This window comes from Protopterus annectens, chromosome 1.part2, assembly GCF_019279795.1.
Source record: "Protopterus annectens isolate FY-2018-M chromosome 1.part2, PAN1.0, whole genome shotgun sequence".
In the NCBI taxonomy this organism is placed as follows: domain Eukaryota; kingdom Metazoa; phylum Chordata; order Ceratodontiformes; family Protopteridae; genus Protopterus; species Protopterus annectens.
Window position 1 is genome coordinate 1,088,721,213 of NC_056727.1, and position 22,677 is coordinate 1,088,743,889.

The 22,677-nt window shown below is 36.8% G+C and overlaps 1 long non-coding RNA gene across 1 annotated transcript in view; it reads right to left on the bottom strand.

Annotated features, from left to right (window-relative positions):
* Positions 1–2,637: 2,637 nt before the first annotated feature.
* The window catches only part of LOC122792245, a 203,770-nt gene continuing 183,730 nt past the window's right edge, over positions 2,638–22,677 (bottom strand). The window contains exons 2-3 of the long non-coding RNA XR_006363297.1: positions 3,016–3,174; positions 2,638–2,784 (exon numbers count right to left, since the gene is read on the bottom strand). This is a non-coding gene — a long non-coding RNA (uncharacterized LOC122792245). The remainder of the gene's footprint in view (positions 2,785–3,015; positions 3,175–22,677) is intronic.

Below are 22,677 nucleotides of genomic sequence, written 5' to 3' on the forward strand. Positions count from 1 at the left end.
CACCAAGTAAAACCATCCTTAGCAGTGATGGAGGAATGTCAGGCCTCTTTCCATGAGGAACCAGATACCTGTACATTCTAGAAATGAATCCCGGATCTTTGCGTAGAGCTCACCTAGGCAGCCAGAGTATCTGTGGAGATGTCTCTAGTAAGCATGTCTTGACCCAGTCTGGTATCAGCCATACCAGGTAAATGTGTGGTTTTATACAGTTTACAAGCATAAAAATATCATTTCATAGGTACACAGTGGCCACAGGTGCATAGACCACCATCAGGGTAGGTCACGCATTAATCTTACATGCCACTGTATTAGGTACTAAATATTCATTCACTGAGATTCAGGTAATGGTGAAGGATTTTACTCAGTGTGTGTAATTTGTTTTAGTGTTTTCACAAATGAAGTGTTATCAGGTACCTCCTCCATGGGTATACTATTGACTGGCATTGAGAACATGTCTGTATCTGATGACAATGACATCCAGATCCCAGTATTTCCAGAGGTAATGGTATCAGTGATGACAATGGGATTGTGGCATCTTCATCCTCAGTCTGGTGAGAGACATAGCTTCTGTGCCTGTGGAACCACCCCAAAAACACAAAATGACACAGAAAGACAGGATATCACAGAAGTTCTACCTGGCAAAGGATATCTTCCACAGAGGGGCACTTCCTGTTGGCTGCAGCAAGCTCCACTGGCCAAGTCAAAAACATGCCTGGATGTTGTGCTGGTGGCCATGCAAGCAATGCAAGCCAAGGGTGCATTCCACTACCAGAGATAGCCACCAGACAAGACCTTGTTTATCTGGTATGGATTGCAGAAGGTCTGCATGATTATCTCCAAGAGGGTATGGGCTAGGTGTGCAACATTATGGACATGTGGTGAGGGTGTCTGCATGACATAGGTGTTCACTTATAGCCATAAATCTTGTTAGAGTTGAATTTTTTATGTCTGCCTGCATCTATGGTTGTGAGGGATACCATGGAACAAGGAACCCACCATCAGGCAAACATAATGCCACCACTTCCATTTTTCCATCCAGTGTTAAGGCAGGTAAGTTACAACATGGGCATTCATGTGGACAGGACACTCCTGTCAAGTTAGCCAAGAGCACAAGCTATTGCACACATTCACAGAGCATCTATCCTTTCAGCATGAGCTTGATTATGCCTATGATCCTCCTAGGGAAGGTACTTGCTGTGGATTCTACCCATCTCAACAGGTCTGACACCCACAGCAAAAATTCTCTTCAGACATATCAACATGCTAACAGTTGCTCATTGATGACATTTAACACTGTGGCCCTCAGAACTCAAAATCAAGAGAACTGCAATGGAGGGGACAACATTATGCCAGAGGTAAAAGAGATAATAGACATGAGTGTTGTATTTACTGACAAATTTGCAACCCTTAAATAATGAGTTGGGCTGAGTACAGTAGGCAGTGTAATGAGTAATATTATCAAGTTGCTTTTTAGTATATGGGTTTATATTTTCAGTATTAATATATTTCAATGAACATATACTCAAACAAGTAAATGGGACATCAGCTTAGCCAATTCTTTGTAGACCCATCCATCCAGAGAAATGGCTGGACTACATTTACCTCACCTATTAACACCTGTGTTATGCATTGCATATTCCTGTTGTTGTTCTTCTTCTTCTTTTGGCTTTGTCCTGGTTAGGGGTCACCACAGCAGATCACCTGTCCGCTCATGATTGGCAGTGGAGTTTTACAGTGCCGATTGCCAGCCCGGTGCCTAACCTTCCACAGAAGGCACACACACACACACACACACACCACACACACACACACACACACACACACACACACACACACACACACACACACACACACACACACACACACACACACACGCACACACACACACACACACCTAGGGCCAATTTGAAGTGTCCAATCCACTTACAGCATGTCTTTGGAATGTGGGAGGAAACCGGAGCACCCACTATGTTATGTTGTATCACTATACTATTTAATCTAGTTATAACTTTAATGTTAATTTACTGTTTTTACTAAGTATGTAACCCAGACTGATCCTGCAAATGTTCAAATCTGATCCGTGCTCTATCCCGGTAAATAAATAAATAGATGCAAATAAAAACATAATCAAAACTTGTGCACTCCTATAAATGGCTGCTTCAATTACAAACTCCCTTGATGTTCATTTTCCACATCAGTGTCATGATTTGTACCTTGCAAATGCACCTTTAATACTTTTCTCAGTAATGTATTACACTGACTCCAAAAGGAACTTAGTTGTCTGGAGTTTACCATCTAGTGCTGTTCTTCTATTTCTTCTAACTCATTTTCTCCTGTCCACTTCACATTTCACATGTGGCAGCAATTTTTTTGCCTCTGAATCGCTCGGGTGTATTATTTTTTGATGAACCTCCAATGTAGGAGGCAAAGAGTCACTAATTTACTACCCTGATATTCTCTCTTTACCTACATCTTCACATTCTTCTTTTATCTTCCCTGTCTATACAGCTCTCTATATCTTCATCATGAATATCCAAGTTTCCAGTCTCATTTGTTTTGTCCATTATCTAGATAATAACCTACACTTGAGTCTGAGTTAACACCTGAATCGAATACCTCTGTATCCTATTCACTTCATATTACTTTATTAGGTAAATGCATTTCTTGCTGTTTTTTTTGTATAATCTAACACTGTAGCATTTTGACATTTCACAGGTATTGCATTTCATTAGCTCCCATCTTTCAATGATGTCCTCAGAATAAAACTGGTCATTTTATCTTTCTCTGTAAAAAAAAAAAGAATAGTCAAGCCTCAAAAGACTGCCCTGAGTAACTTCCTAACTCAAAGCATCAAACTAAGCAAAGTACATTGCAGAATGTTATATATAATGACTATGCGTCACAAAACATTTTCTACAAGTTATTTAACTTTTCTGACATGCACCTTTTAAGACTTGAATAACCAAAAGCATTTAACAAACTGGTTTCAAAATATATAAAAAACATGTCCTGTACCTCTCATTCCTCTCATTAGTCAGACTGGTCATGCAAAGACACTCAAAACATGTCTTTGCATCTTCTTGTCGATGAGGTGACCTGTGGTTGCTTTCTGCCCATGACTGCTTGGTCTCAAATTCCTTTAAGCACCTTAATGGATCATTCTCGAAAGCCTGCCTCCTCAGCCAAAAAAAAAAAAAACCCTCAAACACATAAAATACTTAAAAAAACTGGAACATCATATTACACCTGCCCCCCCCCCCCCATAATTCCTTTAAACAGTTGCTCTTCATGTTAAAGGGGGAAACAATGGCAGCATATCAAAATTGCAAAATAAATTAATTAAGTCTTACTTCCACACATTAGTTCTTAGAACTGCCAACAGGGACTGCAGCAGACCACTTGTGGCAGCTTGCTCATGGCCTTTTAAACAACTGAAGGGATTGTCTACAAGTGCCTTCAACTTAAATCCAAACAAAGCAACGTCACACAAATACTTAAACAGACTGGGATGGGGTACTATACTTTCCCCCTAGTCCCTATAATCCTTTCACATAGGATAACCTTCTGTCATAGGGGAGAACAGCAGTAGTACCGCTAAACTGCAAAATAAATTCATTCATTCTTTCTTTCATGTGCAGTAATTCTTCAACTAAAGATTTTACATCATCTGTATTTTAAAGCATTAAGCATTGACTTTATGACTATGTATTTATGAGAAGTCCCAAATTTAATATTTTCGTTCTTATCATGTTAATGCAATTATACTGATATAAACATGTCCGTTCTGTTCTAGGCATGTTCAACTTCAATGGCAGTTAACATATTTAACAGATCATGAAAGGTACAAAATAAATACTTCTTAGTGATGCTTGTTAAGAGCAGTCATTTCTGTCCCTTATTTATAACCATTCCATTATTTTTTTGGCCTAATTAATCTGATAAGTAAGCATATGAATTACATTATTTGCTTTAGAGTGAAGAAAAAAAACAATGGTGTCAGCTTTTGGTCATAGCGTTTAGCCTGACCATAGTTAGCTAGTATTTTGACTAAACAAAGGTGCATCCAACTGATTTTTAATTGCACTTTTATTCACATCCTCTCCATGTCTCTGTGCACTCAGAACACAGTGGAAAAATAATCACATCTCAGTTTTATAAGTACAAGGAAAAGATGATGGCTGTTATAACATGCAGTCACTTAAATAATATGAAATATTTCTAAGATTTAACTGTATAGAATTCATACTTATTAGACCTTCTTGCAAACATGAAACAAAGAAAGAACATCTGAAGAGCAGGAGCAAATCATATTTTTCTATATTCAAATCAGTGAAACAACAATAGCAACCTTGGTGCATTGGGACATCCTCCCTTTTAAAAGTAGCCAGGTAATAAAAACAAACATTATTTTTATAAGCACTGCAAGCTAGTATTCGATTAGTCAACTTAGCTTTGGAGTTCACATTTAAATGCACATTGTACCAAGATATACTTAAACTTACAAATGCAATATTCATAGTTATTACAACAAACATTAGACAAGCAGCATTAAGCTATAAATTCTTATTTTAAGAATGATTTAATGGTGAAAATATCATTTTCAAGGTGGCATCATTAATCTAGAAAGTCTATCTGTATTCTAACACATTAATTATTTTCTGATCTTTCCCATGATATCCCACGTTTAAGTGATATAAATTGAAAGCTAGCAATTAAACCTAATTTACCTGAGAAAATGATGACTAATAGGCCAGCTAATTCTTTTACTAGCAATATCTATATCATATTCTTGAATATGGTATATCAAAGGTTTGATGGTCATACCAATATAATAACCTTGAATAACCACATACAGTAAAATGCACCGCATATCTAATAAAGCAAGTCATTAACTGTTGAATTTCAACAGTCAAACATGTAATAAGATCTATAAACATCTCAGTATTCCAGACCATATTACAGCATTTACATCACATAAAGCCTGCATGTATGGTTAGGACACTAAGGACAGCATAAATGTATGCTGTATCAACACATCATTAAGGTTTTCCACTCTTTTCCCCTGTTCTGAAGGCAATCATAGATCTTAGTCTAATGGCTATAGCTAAACACCAGTCACTGCCTAAAATATTACAGTTCCAACCTTTCCTATATCACAGTTATATTATGTTGGAAATATAAACACAGTGTGTGTGTGTGTGTGTGTGTGTGTGTGTGTGTGTGTGTGTGTGTGTGTGTGTGTGTGTGTGTGTGTGTGCGTGTGTGTGTGTGTGTGTGTGTGTGTGTGTTTTTGCACTGAAGTTTCATGTCAGACTTCAGACATCTTACCTAGAATACCTACACACTGATTACTTTCAGTTGAAAAAGATGAGATGAAAATCAGATGGTCATGAAAAACATTCCAAGTGACTTTAATCTGGAGTCACCTTAAAATATCCAATGTAGGGATACCAGGTCTTTTTAGTTAGTAGCTGCACTCAAAGCAGTGCATTGAATGTGAAATTTTATAATGGGAAAGATGGAAGAAGGAGTGATGACTATCAAATGCGATTACATTTTGTAAGCTTAAATGTAAAATAACTTCCTTATATCTGTCAGTATGTAGGTTTCTTCTTCAAGTTCCTAGTATGCTGTTGAGAATAATAGTAGAGCTACATCTTAGAAGTGTACAGCCAAATATTTTAAGCAATCGTATCATTTTTATTTGTTGTATTCTTCTTAAAATGTTCATTTTGAGATACTTTAAAAAAATGTCTTCAAGATCTTGGTTTGGTTCCTTTCTGAAGGAGCAGGGTGAAGCATTCTGATTTGGAAGTTTCTAACCTGCCTGACTAGTCCTATACATGATATTTACTTAGATGTCCTTATATAAATATCTTGCCCCATGGTGACAATTGGGGTGATCAAATTTATTGAGTTAGGGTGACAATAGTCTTTGATGAAGATGAATTTGGTGAAGATGAATTTATACTAAAACTGATGTCAATATTTGGGTTGTTACCTTCAAAGGTAGCAAAAAATCCTATTCTATAAGTAGAATTTTAGGTATATCATGGACACCTAAAGTTAATGTCAGATAGCAAGATAAGCAGTGTTATCACATTGAGAAAGTTATTCCTATTCTTTTTTTAAGAAATATGATTCATTTTCTATGAATTCGTGATCTTACTCCTCTTCAACTGCACACTACAGTATCATCCTAGTGCAGTATAGTTATAATAAAACCACTGCAAATCTAGAGGTTTAAGACCTCCTTCTTCTCCAAGAAAGCTTAAAGTTGTTTATTTCTGTGATTGTATTACTTACCACTGGATAATGGGCCTCATAGGTCTGGAAATGAAAATTATAAAAGGCCTATTTGTTTCATGTGTCAAGGGCACAAGATCTCAAAATGATCTCATAGAAGAAACAGCAGGATGAATCTCTGATATGTGAGCCTTGAGCAGTAGTTCTAACAGCCCCTTTCTTAATCCTCTGTCCTTAAGAAATCTAAAAAAAGTCTTAATTTTATACCAGTATATTTTAGGTAGGCATTTGTGCATCAGATATATGAGCAGATAACTCTGGGAATATTTATTACTTTTTATACTCATCCTAGTTCTAGAACTAAGCAGAGTCTTGTCAGTCTACTATTTTAAAATTATTTGCTTACAACACAGTGGGTGTCTGTTTCTCTTTCGAGTTTTCATCACTTTATCCTGTTACATGAGGAAGACAGTTGAGTACAGCAGTGGTGACTACAGAATATTGGGTCTCCTTGTTTTACTAGCTATGAGTCTGTAGTAAACAAAAGGCATCTTTTAAAGAACTGAAATATTATCATCTTGTCAGAACCTCTCAGTAGGTATTCTGTTAACAGGAGGAACAGGCACAACATTTGTAGAAAACATGGATTCAGCACTGATTGAAATGGCTGAAAAACATCTTAATTGTACATTTCTCATTCATCTTTTAAATTATTCTCATCCTACTAGTTGAGAGACTTCTGGCCACATGCATACCACACTGGGATTTATAGACATGTTTGTTATATGTCATTGACGCAATTATTTTCAAGGGACTACAGCAATTGAAATTTAAATAAGCAGGACTCAGAATTAATGTCTGAGCTGGCATGATTGTTTTCTCCACAGAGCCCAAATACATTTAAATGGGCTAAACAGCAGGATATGGCCATTGTTTGTGAATGTAAGTTATGTTATTGGAGTACACCAACACAAAAACTGTACTGATGTCATGGATGTTCACTTTGGATACTGTTTTAAAATGGAGGGAGAGAGAGAGAGAGAGTGTCAAAGGAAAAAACTTTAAAGACCAATAAACGTAAGGTTCAGTTAAGGCACTTTAATTTACTTGCAGTAAGGAGACAAAAACATGCAAATACAAGGATGTGTCAAACTACTAACAGGAAGTATGTTCATTCTTATACTATTTTACAAGACATGGCCTTCTAAGCTGACGTAATCAAACACAACTTTTAGCATTGTTCTACAGCAGATGTTACTTCAGATTTTCTGCTGACATGGCTAGATTTAAGAGAAACTTTTTAGAAAAAAAAACTGGCCTTGGTGACTATTAATCCGTTTACAAGCATCTATTGTACAGTGTTACTTTTCAAGGTACTTTCTTAATAGAGATACAAGCAAATGCTGATTGCAGTTCATATTTTCAAGCAGGCTTTGTACTAATTATCTGTAACTTCTACAGCTGTGTATTTTTTCATGGCACAGCGGAACTTCTTGTCCAAGTTTCATACAAGTAGTATTGTTTAATTCATTAGTTTTCTAATGCAAGCAGAAATCACCTGCTTCTCAGTAAATTTCCAAGGCACAAGCAAGATTTTAGCTAACAGTACAAGGTCAGAAAGCAACTGCAGTTTGTACAGATTTATGCAGTATGAAATATAATAAATGTGTTAACTCTTTTCAAGCTTCTAAATGCACTAAGCATATTGCTAATACACACATTAATACATATTTTTCTAACATTTCCCCCCTATTAATACTTTTATTCTACTTTCAAAATAAGCATAAACAGTTTGTTTTCTTCTCCTAACCTCTTCCACTCAGGATTTGCAGTAAGAGAGTCATTCAGTTTAGACTTATGAAAGCTTTTTAGTCTTTTAACAGTTCTTCAAACTCAGTACTTTGATATAAGGTTTCAGAAACTGACATGTCTATAAGGTCTTTAATCAGTCTTTTCATGCAGGGGATACCAGAACAAACACATACTCCCAGTAGGAGCATGCCTACACAAATGGCAATCAGGATATTCATTAGGATGGTACCCCACCCCCCAAACCATTTCTGGAAAAAGTCCGTCAGTGGGTTCGGGCCTGGTTTGGTCATGGCCGACACTTGCTGAATTACCTCAAGATGATTGTCTATCTCGTGTTTATGGTCAGGAATATACGAACAGCATTCTTCTTGGATTAAAGCGCATGTACCACCTCTCGCCACTGGAGCGAAGTCGAGAGCCATGCAGTTTTGGAGCACTACAGTTCTCATAGCATTCAGTTCATCAGTCACCAATTCAAGAGCAGAAAAAGTTGTGTTGCTCATTACTTCGAGAAGTTTTGACAGTTTTCTCAGCTCCCAGATCGATTTCACTGCTCCATATGCTGGTAATATGCCTGCCCACGATATAACGCTATCACTCAAGTCCATGTGTGTCAGTCCTTTGCCTAGAGAGTGACGGTCTTTCCAATGTGCATCGATTTGTCCCACTGGATTTACAGGTTTCTTGATGACTTTTCGGACATTTCGAATTTTCCCATGAGGCAAAACTGCAGTGTGTCGTATGGCCGGAACCAGGTAACCCAAAAAACAACTACCGGACCAATTCTCAGGTAACCATTTGTATGCCTTTCTGCCACACACAAAATAACAATCCTCTACTTTAGTAGTAACCTTGCTATGAATGTACACTCGCCCTGCATGAAACATGTTTCTATCAATTATAGACAGTTGTTTATAAAGAACAGAATAATGTTTTACTTCATCAAGTGTTTTGTGCATCAATCCAAGAAATGAATCATAGTTTGTATTACAATAAAGATCTACTTTGTTACCTTTAGTGTAACATCTATAAGGAACAGTCACATTGCAATTGCTCCAACCCACCTGAACAGTATCATTTCTATAAAACACACAGTTCCTTTTTGTGGAACAGACAAGTGCAATGCTATTTTATCTTGTGCTATAATGGTTGAGGTATCATAAATCAAGTTCTCCCAGGTCTCATTGACCCCTAGGGGGACTGTAGTCATTAATAACCCCCTGTATGCTGTCGGCAAAGCTGTGCAAATCCAGCAATTCGAAACATTGAAAGTCTCAGCATACACATATTTAATTGCCTGGTAAGTGTTAAAGTTTGGATGCCAGTTTATGAGTAACGCTTCACGTTTATTCAGTTTAGTCTGTGTGGCTGGGAAAAGAAAAGGCCACAACAAAAAGATTATTGTCACTAATACAGTTAACAGGATGATTATGCAATACTTTTGAGGAAAGGGTTGTTCTGCATTCCTGTTTCTTCTGGACTCTATCATTTTTGCTCTTGGCATGTAACAAGATTATTGTCCAGCTCAAAGTTTTTAACTAATTTACAGTGCGTCAAATGGATCCAAGTAGCACATTCCGCAATTTGGACTGCAGTGGGTGTTGACAAAAGCACTTGATATGGACCTTCCCACTTCGGAGACGCCCAATTTTTCCTCTTAACTATCTTCAGCCAGATCCACGCTCCAGGGGGCACTGCCACTTCTGACGGTCTGGTTCGTTCTTTATCTGAAACAGAATTTGACTGCAACAAATGTTTAGAATTTAACAAATTACGCATATACTCTGCTAATGTACTGTCAGCTTCCTGGTCCGCGGGCATGAGAGATTTCCACTGAGGTATATAGTAAGCCCTTCCAAAGTGCTTTTCAAAAGGAGTCAATCCTTTTGCATTCGGAACAGTTTTCATGCTCAGCAGTGCCAGGGGCAGACAGTACACCCAGTTTCTCTGTGTTTCTTTCATTAATTTTCTTAGCTTACTCTTTAAAATCCCATTATGCCTCTCTACTAGCCCTGTTGATTGCGGGTGATACGCACAATGATTCTTTAGAGAAATGCAAAAATGTTTACTTAACTGCTGTATGGTCTGATTCACGAAGTGTGTGCCGTTGTCACTGTAGATCCTTTCCGGAATGCCGAATCTAGGGATGATTTCTTTAACAAGAACTTTGGCTACAGTCGTAGCGTCTGGATTTTTAGTCGGAAAGGCTTCCACCCATCTGGAAAACATATCTACAATGACAAGACAATACTTCTTATGTTCACATTTATTCAACTCTATGAAATCCATACAAATAGTATGAAACTGATATGGTGGTGTGGGGAAACTCCCTTGCTTGGGCTTTAATGCCCCTTGTGCATGATGTTTATTACAGATGTGGCATAACAAACAAAATTTTTTAGAGTAGGTTGTAAATCCATACGTTGTGAACACTTGGTTCACCAGCTGTTCCATCCCCCCTGTTGAGACATGGCACTGCCCATGGCTCATGAACCAAACAAAGATGCAATAGTGCTTGTAAAAAGACTGTAAAACCCAAAAGAAGCACTATTCATTGCAAGTCCAATACCTTCTTTATTGTAACACCAAATAAATTAAGCGCTTTCATCAGTTGAAACTTGACTTCATCAGAATTAAATACAAAAGATGAAACCCTGCTTTAATATATGGACTACTAGTCAGTGATTGGTCCAGTAATTTAAACAATTAACAATTCCATTAACTTAATTGAGATTTAAAATACCAAAGGTTAATTTATCACATCTAATAAAATTTCTGCAAAATTCTTAATGTTCTAAAAACCTTGTAGCAGTACAATATGTAATGGTAAAAAGCACAACTATCACAAGTAAATAAATATGTATTATTTGTATACAAATATCAACTATTTCTCATTTTACTTAAACTTGTTCTGCCCTTTCCTTTAAAATTGGTGCCAAATTCAAACATTCATTTAAGCCAGGGGAAACATTTGCTGCAAGCCTAAGCTGCCATATCAGTTCCTTTTTCAATAATAGATTTTGCCAGTCTCCACCTCTGGCTTCCAAATGAACTAAATCTAAAATAGCAAAATGAAAACCTGTATAATCATTACATGTCATACTATGTTTATACAAAGCATTTGTAGCTTTTTTATTTTTTATGTCATACAAATGCTCGTAAATTCTTGTCTTGAGAAGCCTCTCAGTCTTCCCAATATAGAAAGAACTACAGGTGTCACATAGCAATATAAACTAACTTGCAACTTTATAACCTTAGTAACACAGAAAGAATCCTGTTGCAAAATTTAAGAAATGACAAAAGCATATGCATAATGGCGCCGGACAAAGGGGGTGGTATTGTTTTATTTAACAGTACTGATTATACCAATATTATGCAGGGAATTCTGTTCAATGTTAATAACTACTCCATATGTTCCAAAAACCAAATACATATAGCATATCAGAGAATTGATAGTTTTCTGTATGAATATTTGATGGAACAAAGAATTACAGGGGTAGTTTATGATTTTTTAACTAACAAACATCCTAAAATCCATGGCATATTTGGTATACCTAAAGTACATAAGAGCTTAGAACATCCACCTTTCAGACCTATAGTGGCGGCAACTGGGTCTAAAACCCATAAAATCTGTGTATGTGGACAAGAAGATCAAACATGTTGTAGAAAGGTGTCCACATTTAGTCAAGGACTCTTGGGACTTTTTGGGTCAACTAAAAAGTCATATATGGAATGCTGAAGGTTATTTTGTAACCATTGATGTAATGGATTTGTTCTCTTGTATTCCTAACAAGACGGGTTAGCTTATTTTGAGGAGACTTTATATAATCTGTCTACTATGAATGGTGATGAAATCAAGTTAACTTGTGAAATGATGGAACTTATATTAGACCACAACTACCTGTTTTTTGAGGGAGAATATTTCCAGCAGGTTAGAGGTGTGGCAATGGGTGCTGCTTGCACCCCAACTTATGCAAACATCGTTTTACTAGGATGGAGAGAGAATATGTGTTTGGAAGTGAATATTTTGATTACATTAATTATTACTGCAGATTTTTGGATGATATTTTTATTTTTTGGAAGGGAATCTTTGAGACTATTCCTTTATTCATCCAATATCTTAACAGTACTACCAGTTTTTTGAAGTTCACTTTTCAGTTTGATGCTAATGAAATTAGTTATCTTGATACACTCATTATTAAAGATAAGGACAAATTTAAATCAAAAATATACTGTAAGAAAACTTTTTGTAATAATTATCTACATTTTAACAGTCATCATCCTTTCAGTCAGAAGAAAAGTATAATTAACGGGCAAGCAATTAGGGTAGCTAGAATGACATCTTCTGTGGAAGATCTCCGACCTGAGTTTGAATATCTAAAAGACATGTTTTTGGATTGGGGTTACCCTATGGGTCTGGTGGAAAAAACTCTTTATGAAGTGTACGTTGAATGGGGTAAGAGATATACCCCATTATTAGGTAAGGGACTAGAAAAAAACGAAACTTCTGGTAAGACTGATAAAAAACTTAATGAAACCAATTTTGAGCATACTTGTATTTTACAATACAGTCCCCTATATCAACAAGTTAAAGATGTTTTGCATAAGAACTGGAGTATATTTAAAGTTGACCATGACAAATATCAAGTTTTGGGTGAAAAACCAGTGTTTACTACAAAAATTGGATTTAATTTGAAAAAGATTCTAGAAAGTGGACCAAAATGTCTTGTAACAGATGAAGTCATTAACAATGGTACTAGGTGTTGTGGGAGATGTAAATATTGTTCTTACATCTTACAGGATACTAAAATATGTTTGAAAAACCAGAACAATAATACAGTTTACCCTAGGAGAGGCAACTGTTTTTCTAGCAAGTTAGTTTATATTGCTATGTGTGACACCTGTAGTTCTTTCTATATTGGGAAGACTGAGAGGCTTCTCAAGACAAGAATTTACGAGCATTTGTATGACATAAAAAATAAAAAAGCTACAAATGCTTTGTATAAACATAGTATGACATGTAATGATTATACAGGTTTTCATTTTGCTATTTTAGATTTAGTTCATTTGGAAGCCAGAGGTGGAGACTGGCAAAATCTATTATTGAAAAAGGAATTGATATGGCAGCTTAGGCTTGCAGCAAATGTTTCCCCTGGCTTAAATGAATGTTTGAATTTGGCACCAATTTTAAAGGAAAGGGCAGAACAAGTTTAAGTAAAATGAGAAATAGTTGATATTTGTATACAAATAATACATATTTATTTACTTGTGATAGTTGTGCTTTTTACCATTACATATTGTACTGCTACAAGGTTTTTAGAACATTAAGAATTTTGCAGAAATTTTATTAGATGTGATAAATTAACCTTTGGTATTTTAAATCTCAATTAAGTTAATGGAATTGTTAATTGTTTAAATTACTGGACCAATCACTGACTAGTAGTCCATATATTAAAGCAGGGTTTTATCTTTTGTATTTAATTCTGATGAAGTCAAGTTTCAACTGACGAAAGCACTTAATTTATTTGGTGTTACAATAAAGAAGGTATTGGACTCGCAACGAATAGTGCTTCTTTTGGGTTTTACTGCCCATGGCTCAACAAAGCTGCATATTTAAAAAAATTAGACAGCAATATTGTTTTTTCTTTTTTAGAGATGTACAGCCCCTTTTTGAGAATTGCTCCTTGTTTTACCCATCTTTGTTTTTTAGTTTGCGTAGTAAGTGTTTGCATTGTCTTTAACATTTCTAAGTCTAAAATCTTAGAGGGTTATAGTTCCTCATTTAAAAGAAATACTTCTGAAGCTGCCTGCTTTGCAGCTGTTTCAGCTCTCGCATTACCTTTTGAAATCCTGTCCTGTTGCTTGGTATGAGCTGTGCATTTACAAATAGCTACTTTCTTAGGTAACTGAATAGATTTTAAAAGATCTAAAATAAACTGTGCATGATTGATTGGTTTGCCAGTAGATGTTATCATTCCTCAATTTTTCCACTGTTGTGCAAAAACATGTACAGTAGAAAAAGCATACTGGCTATCAATAAAAATGTTCACACATTTACCCTTTGCTAAGGTACATGCCCGTGTCAAGGCAATCAATTCTGCTGCCTGTGCAGATAAACTATGTGGTAATGATTTTGCTTTTATAATGTCAGTATCAGAAACTACTGCATATCCTACTAGGTTTTGTCCTGCAGGACCCCTTTTGCATGAGCCGTCCACGTAGTATGTCACCTCGGCATTATCCAAGGGAACATCCGTAAGATCTTTTTTAGGCAGTGTCTTTCGCTCAATCACCTGCAGGCAGCTGTGTGGTGTGCCATCTGCAGGGGTTGGGAGCAAGGTAGAAGGGTTTAAAGTCATACATCATTCAATTGTTATATGAGGTTGGCTCAACAATATAGTCATACAGGAAAGATGCCTAGCAGGGGAAAGATATGCTACCTTTTTTTGTAGTAAAATAATCATGACTGCATGAGGCACTCTCAATGTGAGAGGGTGGAACAACACTACTGAGGCCGAAGCCTGTACTGCCATTGCAGCTGCAACTACTGCTTGTACACAGTGAGGGAAAGACCATGCCACTGGGTCCAGTTGTGATGAATAATAAGCAATAGGGCATTGCTTGTCCCCATGCTGCTGTGTTAACACTGATGTCATATAACCTTGCTTGCAATCTACAGTTTGGAAAAAACGTTTATGATAGTTTGGTAATCCCAAAACTAATGAGGACGCTATTAACTGTTTCAGTTTGCAGAAAGCATATTCTGCTTCTGGTGTCCATTGTAACAAATTTTGTGCTGCCATAGGCTTTTTATAAATCAGGTTAGTCAATGGTGCAGATTCCAAGGCATAGTTTGGAATCCAACTCCAACAAAAATTAGTTGTACCCAGGAAGGACATTATTTCCTTTTTGGTAGTGGGTTTTGGTGCTTGTAAAATTGTTATTTTTCTGTCCTCATCTAATGTCCTACCTTCCTTGGATATTACATATCCTAGGTATTTAACTTGTTTTTTCCAAAGCTGCAGTTTATTTTTGTTTACTTTATGTCCTTTAGTGGCAAAAAATTGTAATAGCGCTATGGTATCCTCTTTACAATCTTGCTGGGTGGGGGACGCCAGCAGGATATCATCAACATAAAGCAAAATCTGACTATCTCTTGGTGGGGTAAATCCCACCAAGTTGCTTGCCATTTCTTGTGAGAATATTGTTGGACTTTTACAATACCCCTGTGGTAGTCGCGTATATGTATACCTTTTCCCCTGAAATGTGAATGCAAACCAATGCTGGCTATCAGGGTGTATCGGTATAGAAAAGAACACATTGCTGATATCTACCACAGAAAAATATTTCTGTTGAGGTTTTAAATCATTCAACAGGGTGTGTGGGTCTGGCACCGTAGGTGCCCTTGGTATTACTCCGTCATTTACAGCTTGTTAATCTTGGACCATACGCCACTCTCCATTTACTTTTTTAGCAGGAAATAAGGGTGTGTTGCATGGTGAATCAGGAGATTCCACCAGCACCCCTTTCTTAAGTAAAGCTGCTATAATAGGTTTGATTCATACATGTGCATCTTTTTTCAAGGGATACTGTCTCTTTTGTGGTCTAAATGCTGACTTTGGCGTAATAGTAACTGGTCCTGCTGTATGAATAAGTCCTACATCTGATTTTTCTGTTGACCAGATATTTTCTGATATATTCTGTAAGGCATTCTCTTCCTCCTTCAATAGGAGTGCCAATCAGCTGTCCTTGCTAGACTGCAAGTGTACAGCTGGGTGGGTCTGAGTTATCCAATTCAGCTTCTGCACTTGTATTCCCTGTTTTGACAGTTCTACCTCTGTCTGTTTTTTCCATCTCGTGACTTTTTTTCCTAAGTCTACCCATTTTACATTTTTGTCCTTAGTTAAGCTAACATGTGGTAATCAATTAGATTTATAGAGTGCAAAGAACTCCTGGGGCAATGAACAGCTGACTATACTGTTTCCTTCTGTGTCCCAGTACAGATTACGTAATATCAATCTGTTTGCACGATTTTTAAACAATTCTTGATCATATTCCTTATCAGTTGGGTAATATTCACTTCCAAACACATATTCTCTCTCCCATCCTAGTAAAACCATGTTTGCCTGTTTTTTGAAGGAGAATATTTCCAGCAGGTTAGAGGTGTGGCAATGGGTGCTGCTTGCACCCCAACTTATGCAAACATCATTTTACTAGGATGGGAGAGAGAATATGTGTTTGGAAGTGAATATTTTGATTACATTAATTATTACTGCAGATTTTTGGATGATATTTTTATTTTTTGGAAGGGAACCATTGAGACTATTCCTTTATTCATCCAATATCTTAACAGTACTACCAGTTTTTTGAAGTTCACTTTTCAGTTTGATGCTAATGAAATTAGTTATCTTGATACACTCATTATTAAAGATAAGGACAAATTTAAATCAAAAATATACCGTAAGAAAACTTTTTGTAATAATTATCTACATTTTAACAGTCATCATCCTTTCAGTCAGAAGAAAAGTATAATTAAGGGTCAAGCAATTAGGGTAGCTAGAATGACATCTTCTGTTGAAGATCTCCGACCTGAGTTTGAATATCTAAAAAACATGTTTTTGGATAGGGGTTACCCTATGGGTCTGGTGGAAAAAACTCTTTATGAAGTGTACGTTGAATGGGGTAAGAGATATACCCCATTATTAGGTAAGGGACTAGAAAAAAACAAAACTTCTGGTGAGACTGATAAAAAGCTTAATGAAACCAATTTTGAGCATACTTGTATTTTACAATACAGTCCCCTATATCAACAAGTTAAAGATGTTTTGCATAAGAACTGGAGCATATTTAAAGTTGACCATGCCAAATATCAAGTTTTGGGTGAAAAACCAGTGTTTACTACAAAAATTGGATTTAATTTGAAAAAGATTCTAGAAAGTGGACCAAAATGTCTTGTAACAGATGAAGTCATTAACAATGGTACTAGGTGTTGTGGGAGATGTATATATTGTTCTTACATCTTACAGGATACTAAAATATGTTTGAAAAACCAGAACAATAATACAGTTTACCCTAGGAGAGGCAACTGTTTTTCTAGCAAGTTAGTTTATATTGCTATGTGTGACACCTGTAGTTCTTTCTATATTTGGAAGACTGAGAGGCTTCTCAAGACAAGAATTTACGAGCATTTGTATGACATAAAAAATAAAAAAGCTACAAATGCTTTGTATAAACATAGTATGACATGTAATGATTATACAGGTTTTCATTTTGCTATTTTAGATTTAGTTAATTTGGAAGCCAGAGGTGGAGACTGGAAAAATCTATTATTGAAAAAGGAATTGATATGGCATCTTAGGCTTGCAGCAAATGTTTCCCCTGGCTTAAATGAATGTTTGAATTTAGCACCAATTTTAAAGGAAAGGGCAGAACAAGTTTAAGTAAAATGAGAAACAGTTGACATTTGCATACAAATAATACATATTTATTTACTTGTGATATTTGTGCTTTTTACCATTACATATTGTACTGCTACAAGGTTTTTAGAACATTAAGAATTTTGCAGAAATTTTATTAGATGTGATAAATTAACCTTTGGTATTTTAAATCTCAATTAAGTTAATGGACTTGTTAATTGTTTAAATCACTGGACCAATCACTGACTAGTAGTCCATATATTAAAGCAAGGTTTTATCTTTTGTATTTAATTCTGATGAAGTCAAGTTTCAACTGATGAAAGTGCTTAATTTATTTGGTGTTACAATAAAGAAGGTATTGGACTTGCAACGAATAGTGCTTCTTTTGGGTTTTACTGCCCATGGCTCAACAAAGCTGCATATTTAAACAAATTAGACAGCAATATTGTTTTTTCTTCTTTAGAAATGTACTGCCCCTTTTTGAGAATTGCTCCTTGTTTTACCCATCTTTGTTTTTTAGTTTGCGTAGTAAGTGTTTGCATTGTTTTTAACATTTCTAAGTCTAAAATCTTAGAGGGTTATAGTTCCTCATTTAAAATAAATACTTCTGAAGCTGCCTGCTTTGCAGCTGTTTCAGCTCTCGCATTACCTTTTGAAATCCTGTCCTGTTGCTTGGTATGAGCTGTGCATTTACAAATAGCTACTTTCTTAGGTAACTGAATAGATTTTAAAAGATCTAAAATAAACTGTGCATGATTGATTGGTTTGCCAGTAGATGTTATCATTCCTCAATTTTTCCACTGTTGTGCAAAAACATGTACAGTAGAAAAAGCATACTGGCTATCAATAAAAATGTTCACACATTTACCCTTTGCTAAGGTACATGCCCGTGTCAAGGCAATCAATTCTGCTGCCTGTGCAGATAAACTATGTGGTATTGATTTTGCTTTTATAATGTCAGTATCAGAAACTACTGCATATCCTACTAGGTTTTGTCCTGCAGGACCCCTTTTGCATGAGCCGTCCATGTAGTATGTCACCTCGGCATTATCCAAGGGAACATCCCTAAGATCTTTTTTAGGCAGTGTCTTTCGCTCAATCACCTGCAGGCAGCTGTGTGGTGTGCCATCTGCAGGGGTTGGGAGCAAGATAGAAGGGTTTAAAGTCATACATCGTTCAATTGTTATATGAGGTTGGCTCAACAATATAGTCATACAGGAAAGATGCCTAGCAGGGGAAAGATATGCTACCTTTTTTTGTAGTAAAATAATCGTGACTGCATGAGGCACTCTCAATGTGAGAGGGTGGAACAACACTACTGAGGCCGAAGCCTGTACTGCCATTGCAGCTGCAACTACTGCTTGTACACAGTGAGGTAAAGACTGTGCCACTGGGTCCAGTTGTGATGAATAATAAGCAATAGGGCGTTGCTTGTCCCCATGCTGCTGTGTTAACACTGATGTCATATAACCTTGCTTGCAATCTACAGTTTGGAAAAAAACGTTTATGATAGTTTGGTAATCCCAAAACTAATGAGGACGCTATTAACTGTTTCAGTTTGCAGAAAGCATATTCTGCTTCTGGTGTCCATTGTAACAAATTTTGTGCTGCCATAGGCTTTTTATAAATCAGGTTAGTCAATGGTGCAGATTCCAACGCCTAGTTTGGAATCCAACTCCAACAAAAATTAGTCGTACCCAGAAAGGACATTATTTCCTTTTTAGTAGTGGGTTTTGGTGCTTGCAAAATCGTTATTTTTCTGTCCTCATCTAATGTCCTACCTTCCTTGGATATTACATATCATAGGTATTTAACTTGTTTTTTCCAAAGCTGCAGTTTATTTTTGTTTACTTTATGTCCTTTAGTGGCAAAAAATTGTAATAGCGGTATGGTATCCTCTTTACAATCTTGCTGGGTGGGGGACGCCAGCAGGATATCATCAACATAAAGCAAAATCTGACTATCTCTTGGTGGGGTAAATCCCACCAAGTTACTTGCCATTTCTTGTGAGAATATTGTTGGACTTTTACAATACCCCTGTGGTAGTCGCGTATATGTATACCTTTTCCCTGAAATGTGAATGCAAACCAATGCTGGCTGTCAGGGTGTATCAGTATTGAAAAGAACACATTGGTGATATCTACCACAGAAAAATATTTCTGTTGAGGTTTTAAATCATTCAATAGGGTGTGTGGGTCTGGCACCGTAGGTGCCCTTGGTATTACTCTGTCATTTACAGCTTGTTAATCTTGGACCATACGCCACTCTCCATTCACTTTTTTAGCAGGAAATAAGGGTGTGTTGCATGGTGAATCAGGAGATTCCACCAGCACCCCTTTCTTAAGTAAAGCTGTTATAATAGGTTTGATTCATACCTCTGCATCTTTTTTCAAGGGATACTGTCTCTTTTTTGGTCTAAATGCTGACTTTGGCATAATAGTAACTGGTCCTGCTGTATTTATAAGTCCTACATCTGATTTTTCTGTTGACCAGATATTTTCTGATATATTCTGTAAGGCATTCTGTTCCTCCTTCAATAGGAGTGCCAATCAGCTGTCCTTGCTAGACTGCAAGTGTACAGCTGGGTGGGTCTGAGTTATCCAATTCAGCTTCTGCACTTGTATTCCCTGTTTTGACAGTTCTACCTCTGTCTGTTTTTTCCATCTCGTGACTTTTTTTCCTAAGTCTACCCATTTTACATTTTTGTCCTTAGTTAAGCTAACATGTGGTAATCAATTAGATTTATAGAGTGCAAAGAACTCCTGGGGCAATGAACAGCTGACTATACTGTTTCCTTCTGTGTCCCAGTACAGATTACGTAATATCAATCTGTTTGCATGATTTTTAAACAATTCTTGCTCATATTCCTTATCAGGTCTTGGTGTATTACAATAATACAGAGTACAGTGCAACAAATGCCATTTATCAATGTGAAGGGAGAGGAACTTGCTGATGGCTACGTTCATCAACTCTTTGGTCACTGCCCCTGGACCAGTCGTAACCAAGTCCTGGCTATACCAATAAAACATTTCACCCTCTGATTGCACTGCAAAGGTATCAGTTTGTCACTGTGCTTCCATACCCTGCATAGTCGGAACTACTGCTATACCAAATAACTGCATAAGGTCTCTGCCCAAGAGGTTTACTGGGCATTTTGCAGATACAACAATTTTTCTTTTCTGGGTCAATCCTGAAACAGGATCAGTTATCACAATATTATGGGAGAGGGGCTCCCGATACAGTTGTCCATTAGCTGCTTTCACTAATATATAATCAGGTGACTCTGAATTCTCTGGCAGTTTGGAGGGATGTACCAGGGTCCGTGATGCCCCTGAGTCACACAAGAATCTGACTTCCCTCCTTTCTGCCAGGAGTGTAACTTCTGGTTTTGTGTCTGCTAAATAGAGCTCTAAGCTCAATAAAGCCAAATCCAATATTTCATTTTTTTACTATCCGTAACTTTTTGCACTTCCTCTATTTCTTCTGTCACATTTTTTACTCCCTCTATCACATACTCATTTCTCCTTTCTCTGCTATCCCCTTCTAGTGATTCCTGACTATCATATAGTCAGTCCTCACACTCCTTATCCTCCGCGGTTGCCTTTTTTTTTTTTTTTTTGCAATCTCTTGCCAAGTGTCCTTTCTTACTGCATTTAAAACATTCACCCCTTTTCTTTCGCCCTTTAAAGTCCTCTGATCATTGATCAGATTGTTTGTTTTCCTGGGCATTTTTCTTGCCCTTTTTCCCGGACTGTACTACATATACTTCTGCTCCATCTTCTACAGAAAATACTTGGGCTTTCTTTTTTTTGCTATTAAAATGCCTTTTGGCATGTCTAGCATATTCAAGTAATGACTGTAACCTGCTTGTACGATGATCTACCATGTGTTTTGTAATGAAACTGCTTATAGGTGCAATACTGCCTTTTAAAAATGCATTTTTTTAACTGCTGCTCATATGGGGAATCGTGTGTGTGATCTTCAGGAACCTGCATTTCACAATGGTTATTAAAACATTCTAATAGTCTGGCATAATATCGGTCAATAGCTTTACCTTTCTGTTGGATGCATTGATTAATGCAAGTCCAGTCTGCCCTAGGCTTTTATTTTTTTGAGATTTGGTCTGTAAGACCTTTCACTCTGTTGTCTAACTTTGCGCTACTATGTGGGAGGGGCCTGAGCGCAATGTCACGGGGATTCCAGTCGCCACTAATCATGTGCCAATCTGGTCCCACAATTTGTCTGACTACTTTTTTTACCTCTTCTCCATTTAAATTATAATTCAGCTTCATTCCTTGCAAATCTTTTAAGAACTTTCTAAAATTAACTTTTGGATGGGGAATTTCCTCAGTGGCTTTCCAGATATTTTCCGGAGTCCAGGGTCTATACACTAGAATAGTTGGGTCCTGTCCTTTTTGCCCTGCCTGAGGATTAGGCACTTCTATAAGTGGGCATATTTTTTTTTCAATCATATATAGTGAATTTCTCCCTATTTGATATAACTCAATGTCCCCTTTTGAGTTTCCTGCCCGTGTTCAAGACCTGGTCTCAACGGGATCTCTAACAAATGGTTTCACTTTTGTAGTGTCTCTACTTGCAATGACAGCAGGATATCGCAGGGGTGGACTGACTTGTTCACTTGCCTCATATTCTGGTAAGGGAGGCGGAGGGGCTGATGCTATTACTAAGTTATTGTTCTCCTTATCTAAAAACATTGCTTTTGAATTATTACTCTTTTGTTCCCTTCGGTTTACTTTTTCAATCCACCTGTGCGCCTGAGGAATTCCTAATTGACGTTGCTTCTTTACCCGACCTCTAGAATCGGTTTTAAGCTGTTTGACAAGTTTGATAAGTGAGGATTTTTCTAGTTTACCGTCAAATTTATACTTATTAACCCATTTTGAGTAGTATTTAATATTATCAGCACGCTGTGACTGCATGTATTTCGCGTCTTCGGTTAACAGTGGATTTTGGGACCTTTTTGTACAATTATTACCCATTTTTGTTCTACCCTTTTAATCGTTACATAACACCTTATTTTTAACGTGGTACCACGGATGTTTTTATAGTCTCTTCAGAATGACTGCCTACCTGCTCTGTTTCCCTGTTCAATGACAAGACAGTAATCTTTCTGTCCCTGACTTATAAATAAAGTCTTAACAGAACAAATACAAATCTAGTCCCTGATCTAAAACAGAAAAGA